The sequence below is a fragment of the Barbus barbus genome (genome assembly GCF_936440315.1).
Source record: "Barbus barbus genome assembly, chromosome: 2".
NCBI lineage: Eukaryota > Metazoa > Chordata > Actinopteri > Cypriniformes > Cyprinidae > Barbus > Barbus barbus.
The window spans coordinates 3,407,233-3,420,067 of record NC_136730.1 but is presented as its reverse complement, the minus strand read 5'-3'; positions in this window follow the sequence as shown (position 1 = coordinate 3,420,067).

The following is a 12,835-nucleotide window of genomic DNA, read 5'->3' as shown; positions in this document are numbered from 1 at the left end:
ACCTTCTGATGCATATTCTGAATCAATCTAATGACTGGTTTAACCACCCTCCCACATCTGGTTCCAGGGGCGTAGCCATCATTTCAAAAGTGGGGGGGACGGAATGTCTAGTGTTATACCTGTTCTTTTTTTTTTTCAGTTAACCCTTGTCTAATTGACAGGTTTTATTTTTAATCATACCTTTTTGCTTAATATGCTTTATGATTATATTGTTATATATGATTATAAAACAGAAGGAAAGAGAGAAAAAAATAAAGAAATACAACAGCTTGTCACTGGGACAGTACCATTAAAAGGACATCTTTGTACCTTATTTACCCCAAAAAGTTTCATAGTTGTACATTACGGTACATATTGGTACTCTATATGTGCACGTTTTTGAGTATAAGTTACAAAGATGTCCTTATAAGGGTACTATTGTTTACATATTTCAGATTGTATTTTGTGTGTGTATGTATAGTACATGGCACACAGTAATGGATACTTGCACATTCACATACTCCTTTATTCTGTTCTGTTCTATTATACATTAGTCTGATTAGTCTCTGTTAAAATAAATATCTTATCATAGACAATGCTGTAAATAATCTTTACCTCTGAAGCCTCACTGAAACTTTCTGCCTCATTCACTCTCAACTCTGAATGCACTTCTGCCTCTGTCTACAGCAAATAAAGTAGTGTTTGAAACATCTACATACAGGGAAGTGACATACAGAAGAAAATAACTAATTATGTACACTGCTGGACAATAACCAGTGAAGACATTAGTGTGAAGACCGAAGAGTGTAAAGACCATCAACTCTACCGTGCGACTCCACCGGGCAGGGACACCAGCAAGGGATAGAAGTATCGCTTTTTATTTAAGTTTTTTCATTTATATGTTTATTATTGAAATGTTGTTGTTATATGCATGTGTCAATTTTATTTAATTTCTTTATTTTCTTAAATATGTGGGTATATAGTATTTATACCCCCGGTTTCACAGACAAGGTTTAAGCCTAGTCCTAGATTAAAATTTAAGCCTGAGCTGTTTAAACTGTAAGAAACTTGCTCGGACTGATCTTAAAATATATCAGTGCCCTTGTTTTGTCTCAAGATGTACTCCAGTAATGTTTTTTTTCTAAGGCACATTTATAAAATTACTTAAATCGCCTAATTGAACTATGGCCTAATCCTGGTTTAGTCTAAACCCTGTCTGTGAAACCAGGCCATAGAGTTGTAACTTTTAGTTTTAGTTACTTTTTCTTATTTGTAAGTCGCTTTGGACAAAAGCGTCTGCTAAATGACAAAAGTTAAGTAAAAAGTAACCAATCATTTGTATCCTAAATAATTTTTTAAAACTTTAGAATGATAAACACATATTCACTATTAACTATGACTTTTACTTCAATAAACTCTTCATTTGCTGCTTATTAATAGCTTGTAAAGTAGTCGTTGTAGTTGTTAAGTTTAGGATTATGGGATGCAGAATATGGTCATGACGAATACAGAATTAATATGTGCTTAAGTACTAATAAACAACCAATATGCAAGCTAATAATTACCTACTGTAGTTAAAAATGATAGCTGAGAAGTTGTTCATCATACTTAATGTTATTTTTTATTTTTCTATATTTGACTAATTATGTGTTTTCTATGATTGGTCCATATATAATCCTACAAACGATCGTGTATTAATAGATTTTATACAATGTAAAAACAGCCAGGTGTTAAAAGCCACTCTATCAGTTCTTCTCAGCTGTGAAGTGTGTTTTCTTGCGTGTCGTCCTGATTCTGCTCTAACAAACCTAGGGTGACTGTTTCTTGTTCATTCTTGACAACACATAAAAGCGTCAAATTAGTGCAATAATGACAGAGCACCCCTAAATGAAGATCGGTCCTGTATCAGATCAGTGCTTGCATACTTGATTGAAATACATCATGTAGAATTGGCAGAGTGTCACAATGCTGCAAACGCTGTAAAATCTCAGTTCAACATTATCTTTATTCTTATTTGAAGGGTTCTGATAACATGCATACGTGTCAAAATAAAAGACGTTACAAAAGAGTTACGGAAAAATACACTGAAAATAAGTGCATGTTTGTCCAGGCAGTTTTTTTTTCTTTTTTCTCCATATAATGAACATAAAAGCTTGCTAATTATTCAACAAGAGCAATAGGCAGAGTCACTCAACATTGTGCAACACTATTCGGATCCCACATGACAACTTACGCTGCTTGACTTTTTCGTAAAAAAGGAGTGAAGAGTTTCTTGCCGCTTTGAACTCATCTCGACCTCTAATGAATGATTGGAGACAGCGCGGGACCGCGGGCGCGAGCCTGGGCATGTCGTGACGTCACAAACTGAGTGACTGATTGCCATGGAAACGTAAACATCATGTATATCTTGTCTCTTTGAATTTTAAATCATTCTGCATTTATATACATTGCTCCATTAAAACCTCAACATGTCGAGAACACAACTGTCCAATGAAAAAGTGCGGGGGACGAATTTACTTTTTATGAAAAGTGGGGGGGACACGTCCCCCGCGTCCCCCGCGTAATCTACGCCCCTGTCTGGTTCTGACTGTCAGTGACCCACCCTGACCGCAAGGTGCTCTGGGACATTGCTGCAAATGGTCAGTGGCTAAAGCATCAGTATTTACACCATCAGCCTGAACCATGTTCTTGTCATCGCCAGATTCGTCAGAAGTCAAAGACCTGCAGGCAGTCTTAATTGTCAGTCTACTGTTGTCTGCATCATGTGGTACAGTCAGGGAAGGAGGCTGGTCATCTACACTTAACTGGACAGAATCAGATTCAGATGGGCCAGCATCTTGGGAAACTGGGAGCTCAGACATCCACGACACAGTTCTTCCGTCCAGTTCATTGACAGGTAAACTCAGCTCTACGTTTTCATTCACAGACAGACTTGATCTGCTTGAAGCGACACTCTCACAAGTTTCAACATCGGACACTTCGTTTCGTAGAGGCAGGAAGTTCACTGGCATAATGAGATTTCTATGAACAACTTTCTCAGTACCAGTCACATCGTTTCTGATTCTGAAGGTATGAACTTCACTGTTCATTCCGGTCACAATGTAGATATGACTCTCCCATCTATCAGCAGTTTTCTTCTTGCCACGCTCTCCCTTATTGGCCAGGAGTACTCTGTCGCCAACGTTCACTGGAGCACCTTTGAGCTTCTTATTGTACAGGTTTGCTTGCCTCTGCTGTTGTTTTGAAGCAGAGCATTGGGCCAGTTTCATAGCCTGTGAAAGATCTTCTCTGAAAGACTGCACATATTGATTATAGTCAACCACCTGTTCATCAAGCAGTGCAGAGTCAAACAGCATGTCGATGGGCAACCTAGGAGTTATTCCAAACATCAGCTGGAATGGAGGAAAACCAGTTGTCTCATGAATTGTTGCATTATAACAGAAGGTGAGAGACTTCAACATCTGAGGCCATCTGTGCTTAGCTTTAGGTGGTAAAGCACGAATCATGTTGCCCAGTGTGCGGTTGAATCTCTCCACCGCGCCGTTACCCATAGGGTGGTAAGGAGTTGTATGGGATTTTTGAACACCAGCAAGCTGAAGCATTTCAGAAATTAACCTGCTTTCAAAACAGGCACCTTAATCTGAATGTACTCGCTCCGGAAAACCATAGATGCAGAAAACGTTGTCCCACAGCTGTTTCGCAACCGCCTTCGCTGATTGGTTAGGACAGAGGTAAGCCTGTGACAGCTTGGTAAAATGGTCTGTCACGACCAAGACATCTAGAGACTTATTAGATGAGTCTTCGGCAGACCAAAAATCTACGCAAACCAGCTCAAGAGGTCTTGATGTCCTGATACTCTCAAGCGGAGCTCTTGCGTCAGGCTCTGGTGACTTACTGACAACACATCTTCTGCAACATACTCTTTCACCTCTTTTTCCATCCCTTGCCAGTAGAACCGACGTCTGGTGAGGTAAAGAGTCCTGCGTTGACCCTGGTGTCCAGCTTCATCATGTACTCCCTTAAGCACTTTATTTCGAAGGGCAGACGGTACAATAAACTGAAAAGTCTTATTCTTTGTGATGACATCCTTGGAGACACGGTATAATAAGCCTACCCTCACTGATAGTTTGTTCCAGTGTCTCAGAAACCGAAGTACACTAGGTGATTCCGTGCTCCGCTCCCGCCTAAATGGCCTACGCTTGCGCTCCACAAAATGAAACACTCTGCTCAGAACATGATCAGCATGTTGTAATTCCATCAGCTCCTGCCTTGACAGTACTGGATGCTCCAATAGCTGAGATGGAATTATTGACTCAATTAACTGCGGCAGCAGGTAAGCATATGGTCGAACATGATTGTCCTGTTGCCTACTGCAGTTTAAAATGGCAGAAACATCCTCCTGAGTGACAAAAGATTTCTTATGGAAAGCAACATGATTTACCTCAAAATCCGAACTGGGCTTGTCTTGTGCTTGATTCTCGAAAGGGTGACATGACCAGCGGAACACATCTTGGACCTTCTCCGGGTTCACCACTTGAGACTCCTCCAAAAGAGTACCATAGGGCACTCTGGTAAGTCGATGGAACACACTGGGTCGCACAAACGGTTCACGGCTAAGGGCATCTGCAACTACATTCTTAGGCCCGGGAATGTATTTGATGTCAAAATTATATGGAGTAAGCTTTGCGACCCATCTTTGTTCGCACGCATCCAACTTGGGCTTCGTAAGAATGTAGGTCAGAGGGTTATTGTCCGTCCACACAGAGAACTGCTGACCCCTGAGCCAGTGACTAAATTTCTCACAGACTGCCCATTTGAGGGCAAAAAACTTCAACCTATGTGCTGGATATTTTGATTGGGCATAATTTAATGACTTGCTAGCAAAGGCTAGGGGGCGAGCGACTTCATCCTCGGCCACCTGAGAAAGCACCGCCCCAAGTCCATTACTAGAAGCGTCAACAGACAGCAGAAAGGGTTTATCAAAATCTGGGTGAGCCAAAACAACCCTTTTCAGCAAAGCTTGTTTCAGGGCATAAAAGGCATCTCTACATTCCTGTGTCCAGTCCAATGATGTAAGCTTTCTGCCTGCCGTTGTACGCTTCTGGCCTTTGGCATGCCTCGGTTTCCTCATGCCTGATGTCAATGCAAAGAGGGGTCTGCCAATGCGAGAACAGCCTTCGATATACTGCTGGTAGAAAACCACCATGCCCAAGAATGACCTTATTTTTGTCTGTGACGGAACATCAGAACCATCTTCCATAAGATCCTGTTCAGTGATGTCAACAATAGCTCTGACCTTTTCAGGGTCTGTAGCAACACCCTCACTACTCACGATGTGTCCAAGGAACTTGACGGAAGGTTTCATGAAATGACATTTCTTTTGAGACAGTTTCAAATTGTGAGCCTGAAGTCTCTGGAAAACCATCTCTAATCGTTCCAAAGCAAGCTGTTCATCAGGGGCGAAAACGAGGATGTCATCAAGGTAACACAGCATGCTCGTGAAGTTCTGATCACCAAATATATTCATCATCATCCTCATGAACGTCGCAGGGCTATTGCATAGCCCCTGAGGAAGCCTGTTATACTCGTAGAGACCAAATGGCGTAGTGAAAGCAGTGAATCTCTTGTCATCCTCATGCACCTCCACATTATAATAACCCGATGTTAAGTCCATTGTGGAAAAGAATGCGTTACCACCCAAAGCTGCAAGTGCATCCGCTTGGTGTGGAAGAGGGTGTGCGTCTTTAACGGTGCGTGCATTTAACCAGCGGAAGTCCGTGCACAGCCTCAGATCACCATTCCTCTTCCAGACTAGCACCAGAGGTGACGCATAATCACTCGCTGACGCTCTTCCATGTCATCCAGGGCCTCACGCAGTTTCTCATAGTGTGATGGTGACAATCTTCTGTATGGGAGTCTGAAAGGTTTAGTATCACTTAGGCAGATTCTATGAACAAAGCCTTTTGCCTTGCCACAGTCTAGTCCACGACGTGAAAATATTGACTCATACTTAACCAACAGATCAACCAACTTCCCTCTCCAGTAAGGTGTCAAAGAGTTTGAGTCAGTGTCGATATCTTGGAGCCCCAGGCTAGACAGCGATGAGCTAGCAAGACCATGCAGCATGCAGTGTTGTCTCTCCATTCCGCACAGTTTACTGCTGCAATTTTCCAGTCCTTCAGTGTTCACTTCATTACACTGCTGATCTTTCAGCTGTTGAACTGACATGTCAAGACAGTCAACATCAAAGTCTTCAAGCGCCATGCAGGTGTAAACATCAGCTAGCTTGCAGTTTCGTCTTAGACAGATAGGCTTGTTCGAAGGGTTGATAACTTTAACTGGAGTGCTGCCATCACCCCATAAAGACACTACTATCCTGCCCACCAACACATTTCTTGGTGCAGTGCGCGCTGTGCTAGGCTCCACAACGACTGTACTGCCCGCAGAAAGGGTTTTGTCACTGAACAACTTTCCCCACACTATATGTTCTTTCATGGGCTCCAAAGTGACAGCATGCTTCAGTTTTACAGTGCCTACTTTTGTAGGAGGATCCGCTCCTTTCCATGACTCAACATTGTTCAAGAGTTGCATCAACGCACTTGTATCAGGATCTTTGCCTCGTGAGTCAAATACCTTCCCCCAGAAATCACTGGATACTTTCATGTCATTAATGAGATGTTTTATGACATTACTTCCCAAAATTAGGTCAGCATTCTGCCCATCAACAATTAAGGCAGGTACAGAGAAGGAGCAGTTGAATACTTTCATCTGGATGTCACATACTCCCAGTGGGCTTGTTCTTTGACCACCACAGCCAATCAGTGTGAGCATTGTTGGGGCTACGTCCCCTGAGGAAAGTACTTTTGCTTCAATGAGTTTGGACAGGGCTTAACAACTAATAGTACAGGCCATAGACCCACTGTCGAGCATTCCTCGAAGCAAAACATCCTGTACCAAGACATCAGTAAAGAACAAGTCATCATTGGTGTTAAGTCTTTGCACATTTTGAAAAATCACTCTCGTTTTGTCATCAACATTATTGCAAAAGTCAGAATAAACAGATTCCCAATCAATATCCTCGCTGTCAGGGGACATTACACTTGGCCCTCCACTAGTCCCCTCCTCATGTGGGCCATCTAGTTTCCCAGCTCATCAGAGTCAGGACTACCCTGTTGAACTTGTGGTTTGTTGGCAGTCCCTGCAGAACAAGCTGATGCTCTGTGGCCAGAGGCATGACAGTTAAAGCACAGACGGTTTATTCGACAGTGTGAAATAGTATCATGACTTGCATCACCACATAATTCGCATGCCACATTTTGTTTAGGCACAACACTCCTTCCTTTATGCTGAGGTCTGAACACTCTTGTTGTCTGCTGACAAGATCCTTGATCCAAAACTCGTTCCAAAAGACTGATGATTCGACTCAAGGACTGATCCTGAGTAGACTGCTCAGTCACGTAGGGTGGAGGTACCCCAACAGCAGCTGTCTCTAAACCACGACTGTGAGAACACAAAACGTCCGTCGACTGAGCATGACATGCAATGCCATTCACATATGCATTAGACTTGCGTTGTTGAAACTTATCCTCCCTTTGATACTCATCCAGTCTAACCTGCACATCAGCTGCAGTCCATTCATGCAGCGGCTTACACTTAAATATGAGAGACAGTTCTGGATCGGGACAGTTTCGGATGAACATTACAGTAACTTCACGAAAGGGGTCATCTAGAGTTTTACCCTGTCTCTTCAGTCCTTCCCCAGCAATGTCAATAGGATTGTGCAGCCTAATCCAGTAGTCGAAAGGTTTCTCATTTTGCAAAGGCAAAGTGGCGTAAAAATCTGCCAAAGGCATGCACGAATACACTGCATCACTACAATGTTGTTTGAGCAGGTCAAAAACTGGCTTTGGACCCTTACTAAGGTCGATCAATGGGTTACTTCTCAGTCCAACCTTCACCACATCACGTGCTCTGCCCTGTAACTTAGTCAGCACTTCATCAGCTTGGTCCTTCAGCGGCACTTCACGTTTTCTCAAATACACTGCTACTGTTTCCACCCACTCATCCACAGAAATCTTCTCCTCCCTATCACCTCTGAAATATGGAGGTTCTTTAATATCATGCTTAACAATCAAGCTAACTTTTGACAGTTCACTCATATTGAAAGTTGAGTCACTTTGTTTGTTTTGGCCAAACCCCCCTGATTCAAGACAGGTAACAATGTTCTGGCCAATGCTACTGCCTATCTGTTTCACAATGTCATTAATCAGGCTGACGGGTACAGCGTTTAAATCAGATAAATGCACAGAATCATCAGAGACTGCACGAGACTGAGACACAGTAGGTGTCTGCACATCAACACTTCTTGTGTGAATAGGGGTTGAGAAAAGTGGACCAATTTGATCAGCTCTATCCATCTTTGTATGGGCAAACCTCAGTACCCCTCTCCCTCGTCCCATACCGCTCTGACTATTAGAACCCTCCATATCAGAATCAACTATTCAAGTCACAATATTTCTTGCAATTGACACTTTTTTTTTTTCTTTTCTTTATATATATATTTTTTTAAATCTACAATGTAATTCAGAATTTAAGTACTCACACTTCAAAATAGAATTTAAAGTCCTTTGAAAAATGAATTCAATTCAAGAATGAAAATATTTCAGTCCACTAAATATACCAGAAGTTTTCACGAATCAGGAATATCTCAGTTCACAGTTAATTTTCTAAAATGGCGAACCTCTCATCCACTCAATCACGTTTCTGCGATGCACTTGTTGGCCTATCACCCCAGTCACGCCTCCACTCGCGTGTTGCATCATTCCCACGAAGAGCAAAGCCACTGTCACGGCACCAGTTGTAGCGGTGTGTTCCCTTCCAGGAACTTCGAGCTACGTCCGAAGACGCTATGGAAACGCCATCAGCGTAACCGGCACTCTGAATATTGTATACAACCAGTCTAATGAATGGGCGAGGCGTCACGGGCGGGGTGACGTCACGACCAGGTATATAAGCACGTGCGGCGGAGCCGGCTTCAGCTTTTTGTCATTCAGCAAGCGCTCTGTGTGTTGTCAGTCTGATTCTTTGTCTTGTGAGTCTTATTTGGTGTTGTCTGTCTCAGAAACATGCCTAAGCTAAGGCAAAGACTAGGGGCGATCCTAGATCGCGTTTCAGGTTGTGTGCTAGTCCCTGCCCTCGTTACATCACGAGTGGGGACACACACAACCTGTGCGTGGTCTGTTTGAGTGCGGAGCATGCGGCATCAGCTCTCGAGGGAGCCGATTGCCTACACTGTGAGCGGCTCTCGCTGCGCACACTCCGCACCCGGAAGGCTCTCTTCGAGAAGGGAGCCTTCGCGAGCCTCCCACGCGGTGCTGGCCCCGCTGCTGCCGAGGCAGAGCGGCGGCTGCACGCGTGGAACTCGCAGGCTGATCTGGCTGGCGAGAGTCAGACGGGCATGTCCCTATCTCCTCCCGTTTCCGCCAGATCTGGCGCCCCGTCTCTCGGTGCGGAAGCGGTTCTCTTTCCCCAGAGACGAGGGCTCGACGCTTCATCTCTCTTCCTCCGAGGAGGTTGATGAGACGAGCGTTGACGAGGTTTCGCCGCCTCCGTCGCTCCAATGTAATAGCGAGCTCGCCAAGCGCACTGTCGGTCCCGCTTTGCAAAATCAGAGCGGTGGCTGGGCTCGCATATGGATCATCAGATCCAGCGCGCGCTCTCTGTGCTTGGAAGCGGTTCTCTTCCCCCAGAGAGAGGGCGCGACGCCCCGCCTGTCTTCCTCCGAGGAGGTGGATGAGGAAGGCATCGATGAGCTTTGTAAGCTCCAGTGTTTTGTACAGACACAAATAAAGCCGGTCCCGCTCTGCTGAGGCAGAGCGGCAGCTGCGCTCATGGGGCTCGTAGGAGAAAAGGCTGATCTGGCTGGCGGGCATATAGAAGAGAAAAGAAAAGAAACTATCTTCTCCCGTATCCACCAGATCTGGCGCCCCGTCTCGCGGTTCGGAAGCGGTACTCTTCCCCCCGAGACGAGGGCTTGACGCTGCGTCCTCCGAGGAAAAGGTGATGTGACGAGCGTTGACGAGGTTTCGCCGCCTCTCTCGCCCCAGTGTGAGGAGCCACAAGAGCCTTCAGTTTCCCCCGATCTCCACCGAGGTGTTGAGATCGCGGGTGGAATCTTTGAGGGCAGATGGTATGCGCGCTCTCGAAATTCAGGTGGCTGCTGGGCGGGCACAGCCTCCTCCGCATACCAGCTCCTCGCGCAACAGGTCCTGACGGGCGAGCCCCAGGACCGCGGAGGGCGACCCCTACTGGGGTGGAGCGGCTTACACCGCGGCACACGGTGACCGTTTCCCCTCAGGTGCTCTCCAGGGATTTGTCTGTCAACCCTGCTGTTCCAGGGCACAGCAGGTCCCAGCGAGTGTTGCTCTCAGGTTCTTCCGCCTGTGATTTCAGCGGGCCTGAGAAACTCGCCTCAGCCGCCAGATTACGCGTCTCCTGTCGGTGCGCCGTAGTGACCCAGCGGTCTGGCCGCTTTTCTGACACCAGAGGTCAGTCTCGTGAGACTGATTCCCTTAGTAGCTCGTGGACAGCGAGCTGCCGAATGTGTCTCTCTGGTTCGTTCAGATGTCCTGACGGGCGAGCCCCAGGACTATGGAGGACGACCCCTACTGGGGTGGAGCGGCTTACACCGCGGCTCACAGTGACCGTCTCCCCTCGGTGCCCTCCGGGGATTTGTCTGCCAACCCTGCAGTTCCAGGGCACAGCAGGTCCCAGCGAGCGTTATTCTCAGGTTCTACCGCCTGTGACTTCAGCGGGCCTGAGAGACTCGCCTCAGCCGCCAGATTACGCGTCTCCTGTCGGTGCGCCGCAGCAAGACAGCGGTCTGGCCGCTTCTCTAACACCAGAGGTCAGTCTCGAGAGACTGATTCCCTTAGTAGATCGTTTGGCAGCCTGGCAACGGCTGCCGAACGTGTCTCTCTGGGTCCTGCGGACAGCAGAGGCTGGCTATTCCATCCAGTTCGATGGGCCACCCCCACGGTTCAACGGGGTCTGTGTGACTACGGTCCGCCCCGAGCAGGCTCTGGTCCTGGAACAGGAAGTCAACACTTTGCTGAAAAAGGAAGCCATAGAGTTGGTTCCACCTCACGAAGTGTACACCGGCTTCTACAGCCGATACTTCATTGTTCCGAAGAGGGACGGAGGGCTGAGGCCCATACTGGACTTGCGTCTTTTGAACCTCTCAGTCAGATCGCCGAAGTTCAAGATGCTGACGGTCAAGCAGATCGTATCTCAAATCAGGTCCGAGGACTGGTTTGTCACGATAGACCTCAAAGACGCCTATTTCCATGTGTCCATCCTTCCCTCTCACAGGAAGTTCCTGAGGTTCGCTTTCGGGGGCAAAGCGTACCAATATCGGGTTCTTCCCTTCGGCCTAGCACTCTCACCCCGCACTTTCACCAAGTGTGTAGATGCGGTCCTGGTCCCGTTGCGACTGCAAGGCATCCGCATACTAAATTATATCGACGATTGGTTGATCCTTGCTCAATCAGAGCAGCTGGCAGCCCGGCATCGAGATGTCGTTCTTGCCCACATGAAAGATTTGGGGTTAAGACTAAACGCCAAAAAGAGTGTGCTTTCTCCAGCTCAGAGAACCACTTATCCAGGCGTGGTGCGGGATTCGACCACGATGCAGGCTCGTTTGACCCCTGCTCGGATCGAGTCGATCCTCACGGCAGTCAGGAGAGTGCGAGAAGGCCAGCCATTCACTGTCAAGCAGTTTCAGAGGCTGCTTGGGCTCATGGCAGCTGCGTCCAGCGTGATTCCTTCTGGCCTGCTGTACATGAGGCCCCTACAGTGGTGGCTCAAGACCAGGGGGGTCTCCCTGAGGGGAAACTCGCTCCGTGCTGTCAAGGTATCACAGCGCTGCATCCGTGCCTTAGACATGTGGAGGAAACCCTGGTTCTTGTCCCAGGGCCCGGTGCTGGGAGCTCCTTGTCGCCGCGTCTCGCTAGCGACGGACGCTTCCCTCACCGGTTGGGGTGCGGTCATGAGTGGCCACCCTGCCCGCGGTCTGTGGAGTGGTCGCCACCTGACGTGGCATATCAACTGGCTAGAGATCCTAGCTGTGTTCCGTGCTCTCAAGCACTTCCTCCCAGACCTGAGAGATCGCCACGTGCTGGTCCGCATCGACAGCATGGCAGTGGTCTCTTACATCAACCACCAAGGAGGTCTGCGATCGCGCCCCTTGTACAAGCTGGCACACCAGATCCTTGTGTGGTCCCAGGGCAAGCTCCTATCATTGAGAGCTGTGCACATTCCTGGGTATCTCAACATCGGAGCAGACGTCCTGTCGAGACAGGGGCCGAGGCCCGGGGAATGGATGCTTCACCCCCAGGTGGTGAAGCAGATTTGGAAGGTTTTTGGCCAAGCACAGGTGGACCTCTGTGCGACTCGAGAGTCGGCGCAATGTCCCCTTTGGTTCTCTAGCTCCTCCAGCGCCTCTGGGACTGGATGCTATGGTACAGACCTGGCCGAGGCTTCGTCTGTACGCCTTCCCCCCGATCGCTCTGCTCCCGGGAGTTTTGGCGAGAGTGCGCCGGGACGCGGTCAGCCTACTGTTAGTAGCACCGTTCTGGCCAGGCCGAGCATGGTTCTCGGATCTGATTTCCCTCCTCGACGGCACCCCGTGGCCGGTACCGATCAGGAGCGATCTCCTCTCACAGGCCGGGGGCACCCTTGTGCACCCCCGCCCGGAGTGCTGGAGGCTGTGGGTGTGGCCCCTGAGGGGGCACAACTCATAGCTTCCGGTCTGTCAACCGAGGTTGTCGAGACCATCCTCCATCCAGAGCTCCCTCTA